At 39.0% G+C, this 13,839-nt stretch overlaps 1 protein-coding gene across 13 annotated transcripts in view; it reads right to left on the minus strand.

Moving 5' to 3' along the window:
* Positions 1-13,839, minus strand: part of LOC113062168 (neuron navigator 3) — a 164,017-nt gene that overhangs the window by 99,018 nt on the left and 51,160 nt on the right. Inside the window, exon 1 of one of the 13 annotated variants that reach the window (XM_026231911.1) lies at positions 3,624-3,733. The exons of the other annotated variants lie outside the window; for them this stretch is intronic. The gene's annotated coding sequence lies outside the window, so the exon portion shown is untranslated. Of the gene's footprint in view, positions 1-3,623; positions 3,734-13,839 lie in introns of those variants that run through there. 13 annotated transcript variants of the gene reach the window in all.

Raw genomic sequence — 13,839 nt, forward strand, 5'->3', positions numbered from 1 at the left:
GGCAGAAAATGTCCATCTGGACCTTTGAAAGGAAGGAAAGAGAAATCACTCTGTCTTCCGCTTATTGCCCCAAGCGCCCAGAGATCCACAAAGAAAGCAAGTGAGACATGGGAAGAGAAAGCAAGACGAGAGAACGAAATGACAGAGATAGACAGAGAGAGAGAGAGAGAGAGAGAGAGAGAGAGAGAGAGAGAAATACAGCAAAGAACAAGAAGAAAATCAAGAGACTAGTGCACATATTTAAAATGGTTAACGCAGAAGCAGCTATCTTATTCATGCTTTACAGTAGTCAGGTTTTTCGCAAAGTATATTTGTAACCCTGCGTTTCCTATTTTCATATTAATGGTAAATAACATCAACTGGACAAATACAGGACACAGTGAGAAAACGACCTGAAGAAAGCTAGTAGAAGATTTGTGATTGTTGTGGTTGGCCGAATCTCTCAAGAGTGTGACGGAAATGTTACGCCCCTTCCCATACTGTGATGCTGTGTCCCAGTCAGAACACAGGCGCAACAAGACAGAAACAATAAAACACATTACAAAACGAGCCATTTGTTGCATCCAGTGGGGACATAACTACAGATTATCATGACATATACTGTCTTTTTACACACTGCGTTGTATATGGTGCTGAGTTAACATAAAACCATGTCTGCATTTGTGATAAGAGAAATGACAAACAACAAGCGCTACTCTACAAAGGGTTAAAACTCATGTTTGAATCATCAGTGGCAAATCTTTTAAATCTGTAAATGTACTTACAGACGGCACTATAGTCTAACGTAGTCTCCCAGGATCAGGAAACAGTCCTCCATAAAATGCGCTGTTGAAAATACAATCTAATCAGAGATTTCTAGTTGTGTCCTCTTTTGGAAGGCCAAGCTAAGTATTTTCGCGTTCACAATGAAACACACAGCGTCTCCACAACATGGCGGCAGCAACAATACTACAGCTAGAGTCAAAGTTACACCTTCTTTCTGTGCATGAGCATTTGGGTGGCATTATGCAAATCTTCCCACATCGTGACGTAGACAAGTGGGGCATATTTTCAAAGAGGCGTTTCAGGAGGGCGTGGATGAGTCTTAACTTTTATAAAGAATATCTCTTTGGGTTTGAGAATTAAGTCTTTGCAACTTCAGGGATCTTCTCTATTCACGAACAGCTTGTAACACTCCAAAGAGAAAATGCATCATATGATCCCTTTAAAATAAAGTGTGAACTTTAATACTATATACGCTACCTTTAGGACTATAAAAGTTAAGCTTTATAAACTAGGGTAGGGCTGCAACTAATGATTATTTTGATAAGCGATTAGTTGCCCGATTATTGTTTTCAATAAATCGATTAATCGGATTTTACTTTTAATTTTACTGACAAAAACACACTATTCCACATTCTGCCCAATGTTCTTAAAACAAATGTGCCACCTGAATGCTAGCAAAACATACAGTGCTTTATGAATAATAATAAAAAAAACACTATAAATCAATATAGTGCAATATATCTGCCTTTCAAGGAAAACAGCAATAATAATATATAATAATTATATATAACAATAAAATTAAATATAAAATAAAAAGCTTTCACAAATTGGATGTCTAACCAATACAATAAGCTAAAAAAATATTTTGGTAAATACCAATACTGTTACTCAAGAGCAGCAGGGGCTGCTGAAACCCTTAAAAAATTGGTTAAAACCCATATTTTTATTTTTTTCAGATTTTTTATACATTTGTTAATCACTGTAGGCTACATAGTGAATATAGTTAAAATCTCTAGATCAAAAATTAAAACATTAAAGATAATAAAGACATCGCAGTAATGTTCTGCAGGAACACGCATCGCGTGTACTTTAATCACAGTTAGTCTACTCTTACTGTCATTTCTTTATCCTGTAAAAGCGTCTGATTATTAATATTCAGACAATTACATGCTGCTGTCCCTTCACAGTTCCTACTCTCAAAAATTACTCGCATGGCATGTTGAGTATTATACCTAAATATAAATGTCAACAGATATTTCAGCACAGTGAATGTTTTTGTGCTGAATATCGTCTCCCTCGCCTCTCTGTGTTCTGACTGTTTAATGCGCGACCGCCGCTCCAGCGATATTTCAGTAAAAACTTTAACAACGCAAACTGTCAGGGTAGGCCTTTATGCAAAAAATGGAAAGGCTTGTGTGGATTTGTGACATTTACAGATAAGGATATGACTGGTAACTGAATGTTTTAAAATAAAGTTAAAATAAAGATTGATCATGTTTTGGGCTGCTTGGATGACGTACATTTCCTGTATCCTTTATCCTTTCCTTTATAATTTAATTCAATTCTAATTTAAAATAATCTTGTTGGTTAATGGTTAATAATCGGTTAACGAGCATCGTTTGTCAGTTAGAAAAAAAATTACTGAAATTAAAATTCTTAATTGGTTGAGCTAATGTTGCCGTGCAGTGTTTTGAAAACACCACAGAGCCAAAGCGTTTTCACTTTTCAGGGAAATTGGTTTACTAAAAGTTGTCTCTGGATATTAAGCTAGGATAAGAGAAGGTATTTAATGTCAGAAAAAATTACATGATTCAGCTTTAACTTGGGGTTTAAAAGATAAGCAAAAAAATTAAAATCATAAAGCTGACAGGTAGAGGAAGAGGAGATTCTCATTAAAATAAGGCTAAAGAAGTATCTTCGCAGTGGAATACGAGCGAAATCTCCCTGAGAGAACCATTACCACAGTCATTTACTTTCTTAGAAACAGATTGGTTTATCTGAAAACCACCATTAACATTTTATCAGCCTAGACAGCCAACAGTATACCGAAGAGAAGCTCTGTTGCAAGCAAGCTGGCATCTCGAATGCACAATGATAACCAGCAGCACACTGTAAATGCTTTAATCAATGCTGCCATTAACACTCAGGCACGAGGGAGGGTGAAACGGGCCGGTCTGCAGCTGTAAATAAGCGACTGTTATGGCAGAAGGAAACTGGCGGTAAAGCAGTCTTTCAATCTGATAGTTTCACGGAGGGAAGTACACCGAGCCAAGGTTAACCAGTTTCCCGTCCCGTTATTTTAGGGGATGAACTTAGCTGGTGTTTCCCACTGTGAGACCGGCAGAAGCTCACATGAAAACAAACACATCCCAAAGTCAGTCCCAATGCTCCCTAGTCCCCAGACGTGTGCTGAATCCCATCTAAACAGCATTAATCTAATGCCCTAGTGCCCCGTGATTTCACTCACAGCTATTCATCATGCGTCACGGTTTCTTTTCCTGCGACCCATTATTTTCGATTCATCCCAACAGCTCTGACACTGTGGTTTTGTCTCTATTAATGAGCAAGCGCTTGTTTGGCTTATGCATCACTTCACTGTGAAACCCAACTATGCCACCCTCAGCGTTCACACAGCATTAAACGGACACACATACACACACACACACTCATACGGCCGTCATTCATGAGCGCTGCCTCCTCCCCTCAAGAGCAGGTTGCCAACGCACACATACATGCGTCCAGACACACACATCCATCAAACAAACACACAGATTCCCTGGCTTTGTCCCTGACTCAAGCAGTTAACAGTCCCTGCTGTTTCAGCCTGCTAGACTTAAGCTCAAGTGAAGTGTGTATACCTCTTAAGAGTATCTGAGCCCAGGTTGTCCCCGTCCTCAGTGCCCCGCTGACAAACGGCAGTGTTCGGCTCGCTCTACAGTCTGCTCTCTATGCAGTGCCTATAACTGCGCAGGTACTGGAAGCCTGCATTTACAACAGTCAGGCAATAGGGGGAGTCAGCTGCTGTGAAAATCTGTCATGCATCAGCCAGAAGGGTCTGTGAGTTTATCGCCTTGCGCTCCAAAGACCGTATTTGGGGTTTATTTGAATGCTTTTAGATGAAGTTCAGATTACAAATCACAGGACAGCGGGCGGCGAAGGGATATAATTGTGTTGTTATAAAGGAAAGAGCTAAAAAAGGGAGGAATTAAAGAATTTTAAAATTTGGCCATCATTTACTTCCCCTTATGTTGTCCCCAACCAGTATGACTTTTCTTTTCCTTCTGTAGACGATATTCTGAAGAGAGTTTGGAATGACATGAAGAGGGAAGATGAAACATTTTAATTGCTTGCACAAATAATCAAATAAAAGTAGGGTGTGCTGCGTTGGGTAGAGCATACAGAATGTGTTTGCAGCATTCAGGGACAGAGAGACAGCTCAAGGAAAACGAATCATCTTGTGACACTGTAACTGAGAGACAAACAAGACTGCTGAATCAGGGCTGAGGCGGCAGCGATCGCAGCTCACCGCTGTTTACCCATAACGCACCAGCAGTCATTCTGCAGTTTAACGCAGTTTCTCCATTGATTTCCTGGTAGTTTTCCATTCATACCGAGGCACGGCGTTCCGCCACATGAGTGGGGACGCAGACGGCTGACATATGGCTGTGATTCTCTCGTTTGGCTCGGGGGAGAGTGGGAGAGGATGGGGTCTAGGGGTTTTATTGCGTGTGTATGGTTGTGTATGTGTATTTTAACCATCACTCCAAGACGAGACCCTCAGCGGAGAAGGGCGAGAGTGTTTGTCGTTTCTGCAAGGACGAGACGCCACTGTGCGCTTTCACAGGAAGTGCAGGCAGTTGTGCTGTCAGTACAAGTTTCCTGTGTGTGCGCTGGCCCTTGGCTGCCCCTCGTCCCATTGAAAGACGTGCCTCCTAAATGCTCTCAGACAGGACACCCACACAAACTCGATGCCAGTGAGACCATGACGAATGTCTCTTCCTCTCACCTGGCATGACATTATCAGTGTTGACTTGGCATAAAGTTGACATTTGGAAATGAACTCGATGTTGAGACCCCATGCGTCAGGCGGAGGAGAAATTAATAGGGTGCCAAACCATGCCTACTCGGTTAGACCACGTTCTCATTGGCCCGTTGATGGAATTTCGAAATAAACTGGCAAAACGTCCCTCCTAATTGTATATCAGATAAATACCAGCCCGTAGAAAGATAACAGGCTTGCCATTTGCGTGCTCTTGACAGAAGACCCACACAACCGACAGCTAGATTCATTAAGTGACCTGAATTAATCAGCGTCAGTAGCTGCCAATGGAGTTCATTGTGTTTATTTGAAGGTTGATTGTACATCAGAATCTTCATGAGTGTTGCAAACAGAGACTCATTTAGTCTAGTTTCCCTCGAGAGTCCCCAAGGAGCAGCTAACATCCATATTAAAGCACACAGACACTGAGAATACCCAACTATTACCCAACCAATTAAAGTATCTTCTCAGAATATTCTCCAGAGTGATGAAGACCATACAAATCAATGGATGATGGTGATTGCGAAACAAGGTTACATAATGGTAAAACGACCCTTTGTCTTTCTCCCAGTATTATAAGTTTGGATATAACACTTGTTTGGGATCAACAGTTCTCCATTTGAGCTGTAACAGTAACAGGAAAGTTTCAAGTCTGAGTTTAAATGGTTTATCAGCATACTGCCTACCTTAGCAAAGACAAATACTTCAAATAGTATTATGCCACATGGTTGACACCTTGGGATATCTACTGAATGAACCAAACGGGACAGACACATCTGGAATATATCACCATGCCAAACCTTTCTTCTCAGTGCAACTTTAAACAGTTCCTGGTTTTCCTCTTTCCAGGAAAAACATCATTATCTTGTCCAAGGGAGCCAGTAGCCCTTCGTCTCATTTAATCTTCCCAATAATAGCACCTGTCAGCCCCACGGTCGCTTCATTAAAGGTCTACAAACACTCAAAGCAACAGCCAAACTCTTCTACTTTGAGCACTGTACGGAAAAAAAAAAAATCCCTCTTTAAGTGTAAAGTAATGCAACACATTGTAAAAGCAAACACATTTGTAACCTTGCCACTTGTTAATGGCTGGAATCTCTGCCAAGAAAAAAATAAAATACCTTTCCTCATATGTAAATGGGCTGTAGCTTGTCTATAAAACCCAAGGTGCATCTGTTTCCCACAAAAAACCCTTCAAGAAACATTTCTAGGCCACATTTCTCCATAAAAAATAATACATAAATAAATAAGTAAATAAATAAAAAATAAAAAAAAAATATATTTTAAGTAATGTATAAAATGTTTATAATTTATAAGATTATATTATTAAATTATTTAAAGTAATAAAGTTATTTAAAATAATGGATTCTATTAACGAATTTCCAGTCCGATTCAACTTTAAGAATAAATAAATATAGCACTCACTTCTACAACTTTTCAAATACTTTTCTGAAAACCGGAAAAGTGGGAAAGTTTTTCAATCTGTTACTGAGACACATGCCAACAAAGCACTCTTCGTTTGATGAGAGCTGAAACAGAGATATGAAGGACCTCACGGCGGGGGAGCCAGTGTCTTAAATTCTCCTCCAGTTGTCAATCAGCAGAAGTGGAGAGAGCGAAAGCAAGAAGCAGGGACAGAGAGATACAGAGATTATGAAAGCTAGAGACCGAACTGTGAGGGAAGAAAGTACATAAGCCGTTTTAAGCTTGAGGCATTTTATAAAGGCTCCTTGAATTTCTCGAGTACAAACGGTGAAGGACACACTGTTCCTAGCGTCAGATGAAAAAGGCTGGCAGAAATGGCACGATGTAATTGGATCAAATATGACTGGTTGGTTTTACGCAACCTCAAAAATTTGACAAAACTATGGTGAACAAAAAGTTGGTTGCTTTGTATGTCCATCAAATAGTCTTCCTGTCCGAGTGGGTGGATCTTGACCAGAATGAATTGCAACGAGGACCAGATTTATGTCACAAGTCTTCACGACAACACTGACCTTAACCTCGGTGGGGTTCGAGTGACAGCACTCCGTCATCCAACCAGTTACCTCAGAAATCATAATAAACACAGCTAGATGTCGTTTACCTTGACCTAAGACGCGGTCACACTGTTGCAGAAAAGAAGAATCTCCCTCGGCCTGCTCCTCTTCAAAACACGCCATTACTAAAACAGGCAGCGCTTCCAGAGGAATATTTGTCAGCTTATTAGTAAGCACATTTCATTCGGTGGAAAGGAATAATGAGCGCCACGCTAGAAAATGAAAGTATATCCAGTGGGATCTGGGGAGAAATAGAGCTTAACCATCTAAATCTTTAAATAATTCTGTTGTCTCAAGGTGAAATGTAGCAGTGGGATGCGGCAACACTCAGTAACACTTTCTATGAAGCCTGTAGCCTATATATAATGCATTAAAGGTATTCATAATGCATTACAGTACACATTATAATCAGGTTTAGGTTGTTATGAATAATTGTAGCTGCAGTTAATACGTTATAATACTCGTCTTACCACATTCATCGAGTTTGGTAAACTCCAAATGTGATGCTGATTGTGTGCTATAACGAAAAGTCAAATAATTAATCACTGAGTGTTGATATGTCTAACAACTGTGATTAGACTTTTACAAGTATAAATGTATCATATGAATGCACAGAGAGTGAATAGCACATTAGTAATGCATTTATACACACTTCATGAAAAGTGTTACTTAAAACTCCTTTAAATAACTAACCTTAACTCATTATTTAATCTGAAATAATACTCTATTTATTTTAATATACGTAGCTCTGGTCTGAGAAATAGCATCTTAGCGCTACTAGCTGGAACTGCTTGGTCTCTTAGTGACACAAAGCTATTCCTGTCTCTCCGCGTGTCTCTATAATTAGAAGCAGACCTGTAAGAGCCACCTTCACTAAATTACCCAGAAAAAGTAAATACCAAATGTGTAATTAGCTTCCATCAACTCCTTACCGAGCACCAGTTAGACTGCAACAAGTGACTGGTGTGTGGGAGGATGAGGGTAGAGGCTTTAGCTGTGTTCCAAAACCTATGGGCTGCCTACCTGGACAGCTTTTTAAGGCATCATTGAATGCTATAATTATTATGCTACCAATTTAAAGATTGAAAACCTGTGTCCCTGTATCGGTCGTCTGACTTAACATCCCATGAGTGGATATCAGTGAGGATGTATTGCATTTGGAAGAGCAGCGATTGCAGCATTGCAGTAAGTCAGTCTGCTTCCTTTGGGTAATTAGTCACACTTCCTGCTACTATTCAATTAAGTCTGGCCTCACGCTCACCCATGACCGAAAGGTGAGTCAAAGCCTGTGGAGAACCAGTGACACACACCAAAATAACTGTGCACTCAATGATAGCATGAACCTGTGACCTTCACTATAGAGAATATATGAATGCACACTATCTGCTTTTCATTTATTTGATTTTTTTTCCCTTCCACACACACACACACACACACACACACACACACACACACACACACACACGCACACAGTTGCAGTTAAGCAGATTGTAGAAACACGGATATGTTACTGATTAGATTTAATGCCCAGCACTTTCATGAAGCCTTCAAAAAGTCAAAGTGTGCTGCCAGTTAACTGAACTGCATCCCATCGGCCCTGATATCATAAACTGAGGAATTACGGGTAATGTAGCTACCATGTGTATTTCTGTACCCAAAACCCCCTGATTTTCACATAACCATGATGCAAGAGGGATGCCACATAATAAGTGTCAAACCCAGAGCTCATCTTTGGTTTTGACGTGGCATTAAACTAATATTTAATACAGATGGGGCTGTTTTTCATCTGGATTTTGCTGCACATTCCCGTCACATTGACGTAACTTTAATTGGTTTTATAATCAATAATTATGTGGGCTGGTCAGTCGAACACTTGATGCAGAAACGTCCTCATGTTCCATGGACACAGAGAGTGGGATTATGGTTTCTTTGAATTCACGAGACACATTCTCTCTCTATGTAAATCAATCTGTGCAACCTTCACAAATGTGATTTAACTCGCTGGCTTTCTCTAATGGCTTTTTGATTTGCATCTTCACCCGGACTGCTTGGAGCCTGACTGTCTGCTTAGGGCCCCACTACCAGCAGCTCCCACTAGAGGGCACCAATTTCAATCAATACTGTGGTGTATCTATCGGAGGGTGGGGGGAAGCTTGGAATTTTACCCACAGAAGAAACCAACAAGCAAGAAACCAAAAAATGCTGAGTCATTTTCATCCACTTATAGGTCATTTGAGAATTGAACAAAACGCAAAAAATAATGGCTACAGTTTGAAACAAAAGCCTTGCCGTATAGCAGTGCTGTATATCTCTGTGCTTCAAACCTTATGAACCAATAAAACAGGATTTCATCACGTCAGGCCGACCTCCTATGAGAGCCGTGGGGTCTGTCATCATTCTTATTGACAGCGAGAATGGGGTTGCTGGGTTTGGGTTTGCTCTGACCTCCACGATCCACACACACACACAGAGAGAGAGAGAGAAACACACTTTGTAATAGAGCACTTCATTTTGTAGTTAAAAGTCTTTTGTTGAAGACCCAATGAAATCAAAATGAGATGTTCATCACCGTGTGCATCAGACTTAAGTCCATCCAGATGCCAGTGTACTTGCTGACAAAATGAATTTCTAACACATTTTTCTCTTTTAGGAAAGACTGGAGATACTGATTGTATCTTCTCACTTTCCACATAACTGTGTTCAATCAAATGGTGTTTGTATGAGAACATACTCGTTTGTCCAAAAAAATCCCTTTTTCAACATGAAACCTATCCACACACACCAAACGTTGCTTCTCAAGCAATCGATTAAAGAGATTTTGTTCTACAGCCCCTTATGAAACAAAAATATATTGCAGTATATTGGAAAATATCATGTAATATATTAGGCATATATTCTTATATATATATTTATTTTTTCCAGTATATTGCAATATATTGAAAGCGGCAATCATTTGTATATTTTGCAATATATTATATAATATATGTGTCATCAATATATTATTATATGTATTCAAATATATAAAATATTAGAAATAAAAAGGGAAAATAATATATTACAGTATATCACAATATATTTTAAGAAATATATTGGTAAATATATTTTCCTGTCGTAAGGGTCATAAATAACACTCATTTTGAAAACCACTTTGTGCTTTAAAACTTGTTAAAAGTTGAGAAGTTACTACAAAAGTACTACAAATACCACAAGGATGTTCATGTATGTGATTGATCAGACAACTTTGGTAGAAACTTATGTTACAGACAACACTGAATTTGTGAAGTGTGTTGTTAAATAACAGTAAAATCCACTGAACATACTGCACTTTTATCTCTCACAGCCGTGTTTAAATGTCTTTTAACGTTATTTTTAAGTCATGTTTTCAAATCATTGTGTGATTTAAGACACAAGATGCTAAGCACTTGCAACTACCATCAAGTGGTCAGATTAAGTGCTTGATGAATCAGACAATTGTTGTAGTCCTTTTATAGAACTGTGCATTTTTAAAGCAAAAATCAATGTTAATTCACTATTCTAAAAACCCATTAGAAATTCCAGAGGGAACTTATGGTGAATTAGCCTTCCAGGTCAGCCTAAAAACTGACGTCATGACTGAACACCTCTTTATACAGCAGTCATCCAATCCTCTCCGGGAGAAAAGGACAACATTAGTCATCATACAGAGGAAAAAAGCCAGACTTTTTGTGTGTGTGTGTGTGTGTGTGTGTGTTGATGGATAACACGAGTCTGCACTAAGACCCTTAACAAGTTAGTGGCTGCTAGACATGAAGTTTTAGTCGACCGTGTCACGTTAATTTACTTTATGTAATCCATAATGATGGCATTTACAGTAAAAGCTTCTTTTCTGGATGTTTGAAACATGTGCGTTTGTGTGTTACTCATGTCTGACATACCGTGAGTCATCACTGGTAAGTGACAGCTTCTTATTTTTTTGTGTGTTTACCTCATTTGAGCTTTTTCCTCTGCCTTTAATCAGTGCTGACTCATTCAGGTTCAAATGCACTTCCCGCTATCTGAGTCATGTGACAATCAGAGGTCAGAGGTCAAGAGCACCGCAGTCGTTCAGGATTTCCCTGGGATGCTTTTTAAAACGCCTTGATCTGCTTTACCAGTTTCCCTGCATGAAATTTCCTCCTCCACTCGACTGAAAGCGTTTGCTCGTGTTGGCACACGGCTCATCCTTCCACTCCTTCACTCAGCACAGCTATAATAACAATATCAGCTCAGGAAAGGAGAGGGGAAACACACAGGCACATGAGTGCACACCTGCCAGGGCAACAGGAAGAGGGAACCCAGTCTTAAGATCACTTTAAGGATGTTTATAAAGGCCAGACTAGCTGCTAGAGGGAGAAAGATGATTCGGAGTCATCTGAACGGAATGTAAAAAAAAAAAAAAAAAAAAAAAGTTCTATCGACAGCTTTTGAATCATGGTATTGATTACAACTGAAATGAAGCATAAATAAATAAACAAGAAATTAGTATTACTATTTTCATTATCTGTAAGCATATACACAATACTGCTAAAATTCTAATAAATCAAATGATTTTTTTTTTTACAATTTAAATATTAAAATAATAATAATAATCTATAATAATAAGTATAACAGCAACAACATAAAATATTGCGATTTAATTATTGTTATTATTATTATTATTGATCTAGCAAGTAGTAAGCTTTCTTAGCTTGTCTGTAACTTCCCCCATCACACTTTTTCCTCTCTCTTTATTGTTCAACTGTGTCTTAAAAATACAATTTGCCTCAAGACACTAAAACACACAGTCACAACTTCAGAGCTCTAATATGATGTGGCTCACAGAGCAAAGCCTTCGGAGATGAGAGCTATCTAAGGAGAGGGCTGTCAGAAGATGAAACCTGAGGGGGGAAACCCAAAATCCCTCTCCTTTCCCCTCTTTCTGCATTTGGCAGGTGGGGAAACTGAGATGGCAAAGGCCCCCCTTTATCTGGCTGGAAAATCGAGTGTCACAAATCACATCAGTTCTTTTAAAAGAACTCTTTAGGAAAGTGTCAACCGCTCTTGCTGCTTTTTTTCTCACTCCCTCCAAATCTAAAGGTCTATTAACTTTCCAAATTATTATATTTCTTCTAGAGTGAACTGCAGTAGTCAAGCCCTGGGCGACAAACAGACCTTGATGAGTTACAATGGCCACGGCAGTAGTATTAGTTAAAGGCTGTCGATATAAGGCCTCACACACACACACACACACACACACACACACACACACACACACACACACACTCCTTTCTCTCATTCTCAAAGGGGTTAAAGGTGAAAAAGAAGTGAGCTGCAGGAGTTATGTGATGTATTGGCAGATTAAAGACAAAGATTTGCAGTCTCTCTCTCTCTCTCTCCCTGTCTCTCTGTCTCACACACACACACACACACAGATGCGAAGCCCTCCAGCATTTGGATGTGAGGACACTATATCCACTCTCTATCTCTGGCCTTCTCTATTTGCCGTCCGTCTAGACCCAAAGTCAACTCTGCAGTCGTAGAGAGGGAAAAACTGAGATCTAAAATTTCAACAGTAATGGCTTGTCAGTTCAGCTGGTCAAGTGTTGAGAACTTCTCAGTGGCCCTTTGAAGCCTTTGCTGTGACCCAAAACTCTCCTCCTGAGCTTTTTTTGGGCCGCCACAGCTGAATGAAAAGCTTAAATAATATCCCAGCTCTCCTGACCACGTGGCTGAAACTAAACAAACACATTTTTCTAATAAGTCCTGTTGAGTACATGGAATACACAAGCGTTTTGATGAACTATTAGTCATTTTTTAGTTATGGGCTTGATTAATGATCTTTAACTTGATATATGTGTGAATGCTGAATACATTAAAGAGGGACAAAAAAAGACTGGGTTTGAAAACTTCCTGACATTTGGATCCAAATATCTGTTGGGAACTTAATTTGTCACTGCCAGATCTACAGCAATGTGCATGAGCAGGTTGGAATATTTGAATGAATGAATGAAAAAAGTAGGATTGACTGACTAAATGAATGAATGAATGAATGAATGAATGAATGAATGAATGAATGAAAAAAGTAGGATTGACTGACTAAATGAATGAATGAATGAATGAATGAATGAATGAATGAATGACAATGTACGAGCAAAAGAAGACTGAGTGAGTGAATGAATGAATGGATGGATGAATGAATGAATGAATGAATGACAATGTACGAGCAAAAGAAGACTGAGTGAGTGAATTAATGAATGGATGAATGAATGAATGAATGACAATGTACAAGCAAAAGAAGACTGAGTGAGTGAATGAATGAATGGATGAATGAATGAATGACAATGTACGAGCAAAAGAAGACTGAGTGAGTGAATGAATGAATGGATGAATGAATGAATCAATGAATGACAATGGATGAGCAAGAGAAGACTGAGTGAGTGAATGAATGAATGAATGGATGAATGAATGAATGAATGACAATGTACGAGCAAAAGAAGACTGAGTGAGTGAATGAATGAATGGATGAATGAATGAATGAATGAATGACAATGGATGAGCAAGAGAAGACTGAGTGAGTGAATGAATGAATGAATGGATGAATGAATGAATGAATGACAATGTACGAGCAAAAGAAGACTGAGTGAGTGAATGAATGAATGGATGAATGAATGAATGAATGACAATGTACGAGCAAAAGAAGACTGAGTGAGTGAATGAATGAATGGATGAATGAATGAATCAATGAATGACAATGGACGAGCAAAATAAGACTGAGTGAGTGAATGAATGAATGGATGAATGGATGAATGGATGAATGAATGACAATGGACGAGCAGAGGACTGAGTGAATGAATGAATGAATGAATGAATGAATAAATGAATGAATGAATGAATGACAATGGACGAGCAAAGGAGGACTGAGTGAATGAATGAATGAATGAACAGACAAGTGAATGAATGAATGAATGAAAAAAGTAGGACTGACTGACTAAATGAATG

Source organism: Carassius auratus, chromosome 4 (assembly GCF_003368295.1).
Source record: "Carassius auratus strain Wakin chromosome 4, ASM336829v1, whole genome shotgun sequence".
NCBI classification, from domain to species: domain Eukaryota; kingdom Metazoa; phylum Chordata; class Actinopteri; order Cypriniformes; family Cyprinidae; genus Carassius; species Carassius auratus.